Consider the following 13039-nt stretch of genomic DNA (forward strand, 5'->3'; position numbering starts at 1 on the left):
GAGAGTCTGATTCAGAGGGGCTGAAACAGTGGGCGAAAAACAGAGGGGCTGAAACAGAGGGCGAGAAACAGAGGGGCAGAAACAGAGGGCGAGAAACAGAGGGGCTGAAACAGAGGGGCTGAAACAGAGAGCGCGAAACAGTGGGGCTGAAACAGAGTGCGAGAAAAAGAGGGGCTGAAACAGAGGGGCTGAAACAGAAGGGCTAAATCAGAGGGGCAGAAACAGAGGGCGAGAAACAGTGGGGCTGAAACAGAGGGCCAGAAACAGAGGGGCTGAAACAGAGGGGCTGAAACAGAGGGACTGAAACAGAGGGGCAGAAACAGAGGGCGAGAAATAGAGGGGCTGAAACAGATTTCGAGAAACAGAGGGGCTGGAGCAGAGGGCGAGAAACAGAGGGGCTGAAACAGAGGGGCTGGAACAGAAGGGCTGAAACAGAGGGGCTGAAACAGAGGGCGAGAAACAGAGGGGCTGAATCAGAGGGGGAGAAACAGAGGGGCTGAAACAGAGGTGCTGAAACAGAGGGTGAGAAACAGAGGGGCTGAAACAGAGGGGCTGAATCAGCGGGCTGAAACAGAGGGCGAGAAACAGAGGGGCTGTATCAGAGTGGCTGAATCAGAGGGCCTGAATCAGAGGGGCTGAAACAAAGGGGCTCAATCAGAGGGGCTGAAACAGAGGGCGAGAAACAGAGGGGCTGAAACAGAGGGCAAGACACAGAGGGGCTGAAACAGAGGGCGAGAAACAGAGTGGCTGAAACAGAGGGACTGACACAGAGGGGCTGAAACAGAGGTGCTAAATCAGAGGGGCTGAATCAGAGGGGCTGAAACAGAGGGGCTGAATCAGCGGGGCTGAAACAGAGGGCGAGAAACAGAGGGGCTGAAACAGAGGGCGAGAAACTGAGGGGCAGAAACAGAGGGCGAGAAACTAAGGGGCTGAAACAGAGGGGCTGAAACAGAGGGCGAGAAACAGAGGGGCTGAAACAGATGGCGAGAAACAGAGGTGCTGAAACAGAGGGGCAGAAACAGAGGGGCTGAAACAGAGGGCGAGAAACAGAGGGGCTGAAACAGAGGGCGAGAAACAGAGGGGCTGAAACAGAGGGGCTGAAACCGTGGGGCTGAAACAGAGGGGCTGAAGCAGAGGGGCAAAATCAGAGGGGCTGATTCAGAGGGGCTGAAACAGAGGGGCTGAATCAGCGGGGCTGAAACAGAGGGCGACAAACAGAGGGGCAGAAACAGAGGGCGAGAAACAGAGGTGCAGAAACAGAGGGCGAGAAACAGAGGGGCTGAAACAGGGGGGCTGAAACAGAGAACGCGAAACAGAGGGGCTGAAACAGAGGGCGAGAAACAGAGGGGCTGAAAGAGAGGGCGAGAAACAGAGGGCGAGAAACAGAGGGGCTGAAACAGAGGGGCTGAAACAGAGGGGCTGAAACTGAGGGGCTGATACAGAGGGGCTGAAACAGAGGGGCTGAAACAGAGGGGCTGAAGCAGAGTGGCTGAATCAGAGGGGCTGAAACAGAGGGGCTGGGACAGAGGGGGAGAAACAGAGGGGCTGAAACAGAGGGCGAGAAACAGTGGGGCTGAAACAGAGAGCGAGAAACAGAGGGGCTGAAACAGAGGGCGAGAAACAGAGGAGCAGAAACAGAGGGGCTGAAACAGAAGGGCTGAAACAGAGGGGCTGAAACAGAGGGCGAGAAACAGAGGGGCTGAATCAGAGGGGCTGAATCAGAGGGGCTGAAACAGAGGGGCTGAAAGAGAGGGCGAGAAACAGAGGGACTGAAACAGAGGGCGAGAAACAGAGGGCGAGAAACAGAGGGACTGAAACAGAGGGGCTGAAACAGAGGGGCTGAAACAGAGGGCGAGAAACAGAGGGGCTGAAACAGAGGGCGAGAAACAGAGGGGCTGAAACAGAGGGGCTGAAACAGAGGGGCAGAAACAGAGGGCGAGAAATAGAGGGGCTGAAACAGAGGGCGAGAAACAGAGGGGCTGGAGCAGAGGGCGAGAAACAGAGGGGCTGAAACAGAGGGCGAGAAACAGAGGGGCTGAAACAGAGGGGCTGAAACAGAGGGGCTGAAACAGAGGGCGAGAAACAGAGGGGCTGAATCAGAGGGGCTGAATCAGAGGGGCTGAAACAGAGGTGCTGAAACAGAGGGGGAGAAACAGAGGGGCTGAAACAGAGGGCGAGAAACAGAGGGCGAGAAACAGAGGGGCTGAAACAGAGGGCGAGAAACAGAGGGGCTGAAACAGAGGGGCTGAAACAGAGGGTGAGAAACAGAGGGGCTGAAACAGAGGGCGAAAAACAGTAGGGCTGAATCAGAGGGGCTGAAACAGACGGTGAGAAACAGAGGGGCTGAAACAGAGGGGCTGAATCAGCGGGGCTGAAACAGAGGGCGAGAAACAGAGGGGCTGAATAAGAGGGGCTGAATCAGAGGGGCTGAATCAGAGGGGCTGAAACAGAGGGGCTGAATCAGATGGGCTGAAACAGAGGGCGAGAAACAGAGGGGCTGAAACAGAGGGCAAGAAACAGAGGGGCTGAAACAGAGGGCGAGAAACAGAGGGGCTGAAACAGAGGGGCTGACACAGAGGGACTGAAACAGAGGGGCTGAATCAGAGGGCGAGAAACAGAGGGGCTGAATCAGAGGGGCTGAAACAGAGGGCGAGAAACAGAGGGGCTGAAACAGAGGGCGAGAAACAGAGGGGCTGAAACAGAGGGGCTGAAACAGAGGGTGAGAAACAGAGGGGCTGAAACAGAGGGCGAGAAACAGAAGGGCTGAAACAGAGGGGCTGAAACAGAGGGTCTGAATCAGAGGGTCTGATTCAGAGGGGCTGAAACAGAGGGGCTGAATCAGAGGGGCTGAAACAGAGGGCGAGAAACAGAGGGGCAGAAACAGAGGGCGAGAAACAGAGGGGCTGAAACAGAGGGGCTGAAACAGAGAGCGCGAAACAGTGGGGCTGAAACAGAGGGCGAGAAAAAGAGGGGCTGAAACAGAGGGGCTGAAACAGAAGGGCTAAATCAGAGGGGCAGAAACAGAGGGCGAGAAACAGAGGGGCTGAAACAGAGGGGGTGAAACAGAGGGGCTAAAACAGAGGGGCTGAAATGGAGGGCGAGAAACAGAGGGGCTGAAACAGAGGGCGAGAACAGAGGGGCTGAAACAGAGGGGCTGGAACACAAGGTCTGAAACAGAGGGGCTGAAACAGAGGGCGAGAAACAGAGGGTCTGAATCAGAGGGGCTGAATCAGAGGGGCTGAAACAGAGGTGCTGAAACAGAGGGGGAGAAACAGAGGGGCTGAAACAGAGGGCGAGAAACAGAGGGCGAGAAACAGAGGGGCTGAAACAGAGGGCGAGAAACAGAGGGGCTGAAACAGAGGGGCTGAAACAGAGGGTGAGAAACAGAGGGGCTGAAACAGAGGGCGAAAAACAGTAGGGCTGAATCAGAGGGGCTGAAACAGACGGTGAGAAACAGAGGGGCTGAAACAGAGGGGCTGAATCAGCGGGGCTGAAACAGAGGGCGAGAAACAGAGGGGCTGAATAAGAGGGGCTGAATCAGAGGGGCTGAATCAGAGGGGCTGAAACAGAGGGGCTGAATCAGATGGGCTGAAACAGAGGGCGAGAAACAGAGGGGCTGAAACAGAGGGCAAGAAACAGAGGGGCTGAAACAGAGGGCGAGAAACAGAGGGGCTGAAACAGAGGGGATGACACAGAGGGACTGAAACAGAGGGGCTGAATCAGAGGGGCTGATTCAGAGGGGCTGAAACAGAGGGGGTGAAACAGAGGGGCTGAAACAGAGGGCGAGAAACAGAGGGGCTGAAACAGAGGGGCTGAAACAGAGAGCGCGAAACAGTGTGGCTGAAACAGAGGGCGAGAAAAAGAGGGGCTGAAACAGAGGGGATGAAACAGAAGGGCTAAATCAGAGGGGCAGAAACAGAGGGCGAGAAACAGAGGGGCTGAAACAGAGGGGGTGAAACAGAGGGGCTGAAACAGAGGGGCTGAAATGGAGGGCGAGAAACAGAGGGGCTGAAACAGAGGGGCTGACACAGAGGGACTGAAACAGAGGGGCTGAATCAGAGGGGCTGATTCAGAGGGGCTGAAACAGAGGGGCTGAAACTGAGGGGCTGAAACAGAGGGGCTGAAACAGAGGGCGAGAAACAGAGGGGCTGAAACAGATGGCGAGAAACAGAGGTGCTCAATCAGAGGGGCTGAAACAGAGGGGCTGAAACAGAGGGCGAGAAACAGAGGGGCTGAAACAGAGGGCGAGAAACAGAGGGTGTGAAACAGAGGGGCTAAAACAGAGGGGCTGAAACAGAGGGGCTGAAACAGAGGGGCTGAATCAGAGGGGCTGAAACAGTGGGGCTGAATCAGAGGGGCTGAAACAGAGGGGCTGAAACTGAGGGGCTGACAAAGAGGGCGAGAAACAGAGGGGCTGAAACTGAGGGGCTGAAACAGAGGGGCTGAAACAGAGTGCGAGAAACAGAGAGGCTGAAACAGGGCGAGAAACAGAGGGGCTGAAACAGAGCGCGAGAAACAGAGGGGCTGAAACAGAGTGCGAGAAACAGAGTGGTTGAAACAGAGGGGCTGAAACAGAGGGGCTGAAACAGAGGGGCTGAAACAGAGGGCGAGAAACAGAGGGGCTGAAAGAGAGGGCGAGAAACAGAGGGACTGAAACAGAGGGCGAGAAACAGAGGGACTGAAACAGAGGGCGAGAAACAGAGGGCGAGAAACAGAGGGGCTGAAACAGAGGGCGAGAAACAGAGGGGCTGAAACAGAGGGCGAGAAACAGAGGGGCTGAAACAGAGGGCGAGAAACAGAGGGGCTGAAACAGAGGGGCTGAAACAGAGGGGCAGAAACAGAGGGCGAGAAATAGAGGGGCTGAAACAGAGGGCGAGAAACAGAGGGGCTGGAGCAGAGGGTGAGAAACAGAGGGGCTGAAACAGAGGGCGAGAAACAGAGGGGCTGAAACAGAGGGGCTGAAACAGAGGGGCTGAAACAGAGGGCGAGAAACAGAGGGACTGAAACAGAGTGCGAGAAACAGAGGGCGAGAAACAGAGGGGCTGAATCAGAGGGGCTAAAACAGAGGGCGAGAAACAGAGGGGCTGAAACAGAGGGCGAGAAACAGAGGGGCTGAAACAGAGGGGCTGAAACAGAGGGTGAGAAACAGAGGGGCTGAAACAGAGGGCGAAAAACAGTAGGGCTGAAACAGAGGGGCTGAAACAGAGGGTCTGAATCAGAGAGTCTGATTCAGAGGGGCTGAAACAGTGGGCGAAAAACAGAGGGGCTGAAACAGAGGGTGAGAAACAGAGGGGCAGAAACAGAGGGCGAGAAACAGAGGGGCTGAAACAGAGGGGCTGAAACAGAGAGCGCGAAACAGTGGGGCTGAAACAGAGTGCGAGAAAAAGAGGGGCTGAAACAGAGGGGCTGAAACAGAAGGGCTAAATCAGAGAGGCAGAAACAGAGGGCGAGAAACAGTGGGGCTGAAACAGAGGGCCAGAAACAGAGGGGCTGAAACAGAGGGGCTGAAACAGAGGGGCTGAAACAGAGGGGCAGAAACAGAGGGCGAGAAATAGAGGGGCTGAAACAGATTTCGAGAAACAGAGGGGCTGGAGCAGAGGGCGAGAAACAGAGGGGCTGAAACAGAGGGGCTGGAACAGAAGGGCTGAAACAGAGGGGCTGAAACAGAGGGCGAGAAACAGAGGGGCTGAACCAGAGGGGGAGAAACAGAGGGGCTGAAACAGAGGTGCTGAAACAGAGGGGTAGAAACAGAGGGGCTGAAACAGAGGGCGAGAAACAGAGGGCGAGAAACAGAGGGGCTGAATCAGAGGGGCTGAAACAGAGGGTGAGAAACAGAGGGGCTGAAACAGAGGGGCTGAATCAGCGGGCTGAAACAGAGGGCGAGAAACAGAGGGGCTGAATCAGAGTGGCTGAATCAGAGGGCCTGAATCAGAGGGGCTGAAACAAAGGGGCTCAATCAGAGGGGCTGAAAGAGAGGGCGAGAAACAGAGGGGCTGAAACAGAGGGCAAGACACAGAGGGGCTGAAACAGAGGGCGAGAAACAGAGTGGCTGAAACAGAGGGGCTGACACAGAGGGGCTGAAACAGAGGTGCTGAATCAGAGGGGCTGATTCAGAGGGGCTGAAACAGAGGGGCTGAATCAGTGGGGCTGAAACAGAGGGCGAGAAACAGAGGGGCTGAAACAGAGGGCGAGAAACTGAGGGGCAGAAACAGAGGGCGAGAAACTGAGGGGCTGAAACAGAGGGGCTGAAACAGAGGGCGAGAAACAGAGGGGCTGAAACAGATGGCGAGAAACAGAGGTGCTGAAACAGAGGGGCTGAAACAGAGGGGCTGAAACAGAGGGCGAGAAACAGAGGGGCTGAAACAGAGGGCGAGAAACAGAGGGGCTGAAACAGAGGGGCTGAAACCGTGGGGCTGAAATAGAGGGGCTGAAGCAGAGGGGCTAAATCAGAGGGGCTGATTCAGAGGGGCTGAAACAGAGGGGCTGAATCAGCGGGGCTGAAACAGAGGGCGACAAACAGAGGGGCAGAAACAGAGGGCGAGAAACAGAGGGGCAGAAACAGAGGGCGAGAAACAGAGGGGCTGAAACAGGGGGGCTGAAACAGAGAACGCGAAACAGAGGGGCTGAAACAGAGGGCGAGAAACAGAGGGGCTGAAAGAGAGGGCGAGAAACAGAGGGCGAGAAACAGAGGGGCTGAAACAGAGGGGCTGAAACAGAGGGGCTGAAACTGAGGGGCTGATACAGAGGGGCTGAAACAGAGGGGCTGAAACAGAGGGGCTGAAGCAGAGTGTCTGAATCAGAGGGGCTGAAACAGAGGGGCTGGGACAGAGGGGGAGAAACAGAGGGGCTGAAACAGAGGGCGAGAAACAGTGGGGCTGAAACAGAGAGCGAGAAACAGAGGGGCTGAAACAGAGGGCGAGAAACAGAGGAGCAGAAACAGAGGGTCTGAAACAGAAGGGCTGAAACAGAGGGGCTGAAACAGAGGGCGAGAAACAGAGGGGCTGAATCAGAGGGGCTGAATCAGAGGGGCTGAAACAGAGGGGCTGAAACAGAGGGCGAGAAACAGAGGGGCTGAAACAGAGGGCGAGAAACAGAGGGCGAGAAACAGAGGGGCTGAAACAGAGGGGCTGAAACAGAGGGGCTGAAAGAGAGGAGATGATACAGAGGGCGAGAAACAGAGGGGCTGAAACAGAGGGCGAAAAACAGAGGGGCTGAAACAGTGGGCGAGAAACAGAGGGGCTGAAACAGAGGGCGAGAAACAGAGGGTGAGAAACAGAGGGCGAGAAACAGAGGGGCTGAAACAGAGTGGCTAAAACAGAGGGGCGGAAACAGAGGGGCTGAAACTGAGGGGCTGAAACAGAGGGGCTGAATCAGAGGGGCTGAAACAGAGGGTGAGAAACAGAGGGGCTGAAACAGAGGGCGAAAAACAGTAGGGCTGAAACAGAGGGGCTGAAACAGAGGGTCTGAATCAGAGAGTCTGATTCAGAGGGGCTGAAACAGTGGGCGAAAAACAGAGGGGCTGAAACAGAGGGTGAGAAACAGAGGGGCAGAAACAGAGGGCGAGAAACAGAGGGGCTGAAACAGAGGGGCTGAAACAGAGAGCGCGAAACAGTGGGGCTGAAACAGAGTGCGAGAAAAAGAGGGGCTGAAACAGAGGGGCTGAAACAGAAGGGCTAAATCAGAGAGGCAGAAACAGAGGGCGAGAAACAGTGGGGCTGAAACAGAGGGCCAGAAACAGAGGGGCTGAAACAGAGGGGCTGAAACAGAGGGGCTGAAACAGAGGGGCAGAAACAGAGGGCGAGAAATAGAGGGGCTGAAACAGATTTCGAGAAACAGAGGGGCTGGAGCAGAGGGCGAGAAACAGAGGGGCTGAAACAGAGGGGCTGGAACAGAAGGGCTGAAACAGAGGGGCTGAAACAGAGGGCGAGAAACAGAGGGGCTGAACCAGAGGGGGAGAAACAGAGGGGCTGAAACAGAGGTGCTGAAACAGAGGGGTAGAAACAGAGGGGCTGAAACAGAGGGCGAGAAACAGAGGGCGAGAAACAGAGGGGCTGAATCAGAGGGGCTGAAACAGAGGGTGAGAAACAGAGGGGCTGAAACAGAGGGGCTGAATCAGCGGGCTGAAACAGAGGGCGAGAAACAGAGGGGCTGAATCAGAGTGGCTGAATCAGAGGGCCTGAATCAGAGGGGCTGAAACAAAGGGGCTCAATCAGAGGGGCTGAAAGAGAGGGCGAGAAACAGAGGGGCTGAAACAGAGGGCAAGACACAGAGGGGCTGAAACAGAGGGCGAGAAACAGAGTGGCTGAAACAGAGGGGCTGACACAGAGGGGCTGAAACAGAGGTGCTGAATCAGAGGGGCTGATTCAGAGGGGCTGAAACAGAGGGGCTGAATCAGTGGGGCTGAAACAGAGGGCGAGAAACAGAGGGGCTGAAACAGAGGGCGAGAAACTGAGGGGCAGAAACAGAGGGCGAGAAACTGAGGGGCTGAAACAGAGGGGCTGAAACAGAGGGCGAGAAACAGAGGGGCTGAAACAGATGGCGAGAAACAGAGGTGCTGAAACAGAGGGGCTGAAACAGAGGGGCTGAAACAGAGGGCGAGAAACAGAGGGGCTGAAACAGAGGGCGAGAAACAGAGGGGCTGAAACAGAGGGGCTGAAACCGTGGGGCTGAAACAGAGGGGCTGAAGCAGAGGGGCTAAATCAGAGGGGCTGATTCAGAGGGGCTGAAACAGAGGGGCTGAATCAGCGGGGCTGAAACAGAGGGCGACAAACAGAGGGGCAGAAACAGAGGGCGAGAAACAGAGGGGCAGAAACAGAGGGCGAGAAACAGAGGGGCTGAAACAGGGGGGCTGAAACAGAGAACGCGAAACAGAGGGGCTGAAACAGAGGGCGAGAAACAGAGGGGCTGAAAGAGAGGGCGAGAAACAGAGGGCGAGAAACAGAGGGGCTGAAACAGAGGGGCTGAAACAGAGGGGCTGAAACTGAGGGGCTGATACAGAGGGGCTGAAACAGAGGGGCTGAAACAGAGGGGCTGAAGCAGAGTGTCTGAATCAGAGGGGCTGAAACAGAGGGGCTGGGACAGAGGGGGAGAAACAGAGGGGCTGAAACAGAGGGCGAGAAACAGTGGGGCTGAAACAGAGAGCGAGAAACAGAGGGGCTGAAACAGAGGGCGAGAAACAGAGGAGCAGAAACAGAGGGGCTGAAACAGAAGGGCTGAAACAGAGGGGCTGAAACAGAGGGCGAGAAACAGAGGGGCTGAATCAGAGGGGCTGAATCAGAGGGGCTGAAACAGAGGGGCTGAAACAGAGGGCGAGAAACAGAGGGGCTGAAACAGAGGGCGAGAAACAGAGGGCGAGAAACAGAGGGGCTGAAACAGAGGGGCTGAAACAGAGGGGCTGAAAGAGAGGAGATGATACAGAGGGCGAGAAACAGAGGGGCTGAAACAGAGGGCGAAAAACAGAGGGGCTGAAACAGTGGGCGAGAAACAGAGGGGCTGAAACAGAGGGCGAGAAACAGAGGGTGAGAAACAGAGGGCGAGAAACAGAGGGGCTGAAACAGAGTGGCTAAAACAGAGGGGCGGAAACAGAGGGGCTGAAACTGAGGGGCTGAAACAGAGGGGCTGAATCAGAGGGGCTGAAACAGAGGGGCTGAATCAGAGGGGCTGAAACAGAGGGGCTGAAACTGAGGGGCTGACAAAGAGGGCGAGAAACAGAGGGGCTGAAACTGAGGGGCTGAAACAGAGGGGCTGAAACAGAGCGCGAGAAACAGAGAGGCTGAAACAGGGCGAGAAACTGAGGGGCTGAAACAGAGTGCGAGAAACAGAGGGGCTGAAACAGAGTGCGAGAAACAGAGGGACTGAAACAGAGGGTCTGAAACAGAGGGGCTGAAACAGAGGGGCTGAAACAGAGGGCGAGAAACAGAGGGGCTGAAAGAGAGGGCGAGAAACAGAGGGACTGAAACAGAGGGCGAGAAACAGAGGGTCTGAAACAGAGGGGCTGAAACAGAGGGCGAGAAACAGAGGGGCTGAAACAAAGGGCGAGAAACAGAGGGGCTGAAACAGAGGGGCTGAAACAGAGGGGCAGAAACAGAGGGCGAGAAATAGAGGGCGAGAAATAGAGGGGCTGAAACAGAGGGCGAGAAACAGAGGGGCTGAAACAGAGGGCGAGAAACAGAAGGGCTGAAACAGAGGGGCTGAAACAGAGGGTCTGAATAAGAGGGTCTGATTCAGAGGGGCTGAAACAGAGGGGCTGAATCAGAGGGGCTGAAACAGGGCGAGAAACAGAGGGGCTGAATCAGAGGGGCTGAATCAGAGGGGCTGAATCAGAGGGGCTGAAACAGAGGGGCTGAATCAGAGAGGCTGAAACAGAGGGCGAGAAACAGAGGGGCTGAAACAGAGGGCAAGAAACAGAGGGGCTGAAACAGAGGGCGAGAAACAGAGGGTCTGAAACAGAGGGGCTGACACAGAGGGGCTGAAACAGAGGGGCTGAATCAGAGTGGCTGATTCAGAGGGTCTGAAACAGAGGGGCTGAATCAGCGGGGCTGAAACAGAGGGCGAGAAACAGAGGGGCTGAAACAGAGCGCGAGAAACAGAGAGGCTGAAACAGGGCGAGAAACAGAGGGGCTGAAACAGAGCGCGAGAAACAGAGGGGCTGAAACAGAGTGCGAGAAACAGAGTGGCTGAAACAGAGGGTCTGAAACAGAGGGGCTGAAACAGAGGGGCTGAAACAGAGGGCGAGAAACAGAGGGGCTGAAAGAGAGGGCGAGAAACAGAGGGACTGAAACAGAGGGCGAGAAACAGAGGGTCTGAAACAGAGGGGCTGAAACAGAGGGCGAGAAACAGAGGGGCTGAAACAGAGGGCGAGAAATAGAGGGGCTGAAACAGAGGGCGAGAAACAGAGGGGCTGAAACAGAGGGCGAGAAACAGAAGGGCTGAAACAGAGGGGCTGAAACAGAGGGTCTGAATAAGAGGGTCTGATTCAGAGGGGCTGAAACAGAGGGGCTGAATCAGAGGGGCTGAAACAGAGGGCGAGAAACAGAGGGGCTGAATCAGAGGGGCTGAATCAGAGGGGCTGAATCAGAGGGGCTGAAACAGAGGGGCTGAATCAGAGAGGCTGAAACAGAGGGCGAGAAACAGAGGGGCTGAAACAGAGGGCAAGAAACAGAGGGGCTGAAACAGAGGGCGAGAAACAGAGGGTCTGAAACAGAGGGGCTGACACAGAGGGGCTGAAACAGAGGGGCTGAATCAGAGTGGCTGATTCAGAGGGTCTGAAACAGAGGGGCTGAATCAGCGGGGCTGAAACAGAGGGCGAGAAACAGATGGGCTGAAACAGAGGGCGAGAAACTGAGGGGCAGAAACAGAGGGCGAGAAACTGAGGGGCTGAAACAGAGGGGCTGAAACAGAGGGGCTGAAACAGAGGGGCAGAAACAGAGGGCGAGAAACTGAGGGGCTGAAACAGAGGGACTGAAACAGAGGGGCTGAAACAGAGGGGCTGAAACAGAGGGCGAGAAACAGAGGGGCTGAAACAGAGGGCGAGAAACAGAGGGGCTGAAACAGAGGGCGAGAAACAGAGGGGCTGAAACAGAGGGGCTGAAACAGAGGGTCAGAAACAGAGGGCGAGAAATAGAGGGGCTGAAACAGAGGGCGAGAAACAGAGGGGCTGGAGCAGAGGGTGAGAAACAGAGGGGCTGAAACAGAGGGCGACAAACAGAGGGGCTGAAACAGAGGGGCTGAAACAGAGGGGCTGAAACAGTGGGCGAGAAACAGAGGGACTGAAACTGAGTGCGAGAAACAGAGGGGCTGAAACAGAGGGCGAGAAACAGAGGGGCTGAATCAGAGGGGCTAAAACAGAGGGCGAGAAACAGAGGGGCTGAAACAGAGGGCGAGAAACAGAGGGGCTGAAACAGAGGGGCTGAAACAGAGGGTGAGAAACAGAGGGGCTGAAACAGAGGGCGAAAAACAGTAGGTCTGAAACAGAGGGGCTGAAACAGAGGGTCTGAATCAGAGAGTCTGATTCAGAGGGGCTGAAACAGTGGGCGAAAAACAGAGGGGCTGAAACAGAGGGCGAGAAACAGAGGGGCAGAAACAGAGGGCGAGAAACAGAGGGGCTGAAACAGAGGGGCTGAAACAGAGAGCGCGAAACAGTGGGGCTGAAACAGAGTGCGAGAAAAAGAGGGGCTGAAACAGAGGGGCTGAAACAGAAGGGCTAAATCAGAGGGGCAGAAACAGAGGGCGAGAAACAGTTGGACTGAAACAGAGGGCCAGAAACAGAGGGGCTGAAACAGAGGGGCTGAAACAGAGGGGCTGAAACAGAGGGGCAGAAACAGAGGGCGAGAAATAGAGGGGCTGAAACAGATTTCGAGAAACAGAGGGGCTGGAGCAGAGGGCGAGAAACAGAGGGGCTGAAACAGAGGGGCTGGAACAGAAGGGCTGAAACAGAGGGGCTGAAACAGAGGGCGAGAAACAGAGGGGCTGAATCAGAGGGGGAGAAACAGAGGGGCTGAAACAGAGGTGCTGAAACAGAGGGGGAGAAACAGAGGGGCTGAAACAGAGGGCGAGAAACAGAGGGCGAGAAACAGAGGGGCTGAATCAGAGGGGCTGAAACAGAGGGTGAGAAACAGAGGGTGAGAAACAGAGGGCGAGAAACAGAGGGGCTGAAACAGAGTGGCTAAAACAGAGGGGCGGAAACAGAGGGGCTGAAACAGAGGGGCTGAAACAGAGGGGCTGAATCAGAGGGGCTGAAACAGAGGGGCTGAATCAGAGGGGCTGAAACAGAGGGGCTGAAACTGAGGGGCTGACAAACAGGGCGAGAAACAGAGGGGCTGAAACTGAGGGGCTGAAACAGAGGGGCTGAAACAGAGCGCGAGAAACAGAGAGGCTGAAACAGGGCGAGAAACAGAGGGGCTGAAACAGAGCGCGAGAAACAGAGGGGCTGAAACAGAGTGCGAGAAACAGAGTGGCTGAAACAGAGGGTCTGAAACAGAGGGGCTGAAACAGAGGGGCTGAAACAGAGGGCGAGAAACAGAGGGGCTGAAAGAGAGGG

The sequence above is a fragment of the Chiloscyllium punctatum genome, chromosome 25, assembly GCF_047496795.1.
Source record: "Chiloscyllium punctatum isolate Juve2018m chromosome 25, sChiPun1.3, whole genome shotgun sequence".
In the NCBI taxonomy this organism is placed as follows: Eukaryota; Metazoa; Chordata; class Chondrichthyes; order Orectolobiformes; family Hemiscylliidae; genus Chiloscyllium; species Chiloscyllium punctatum.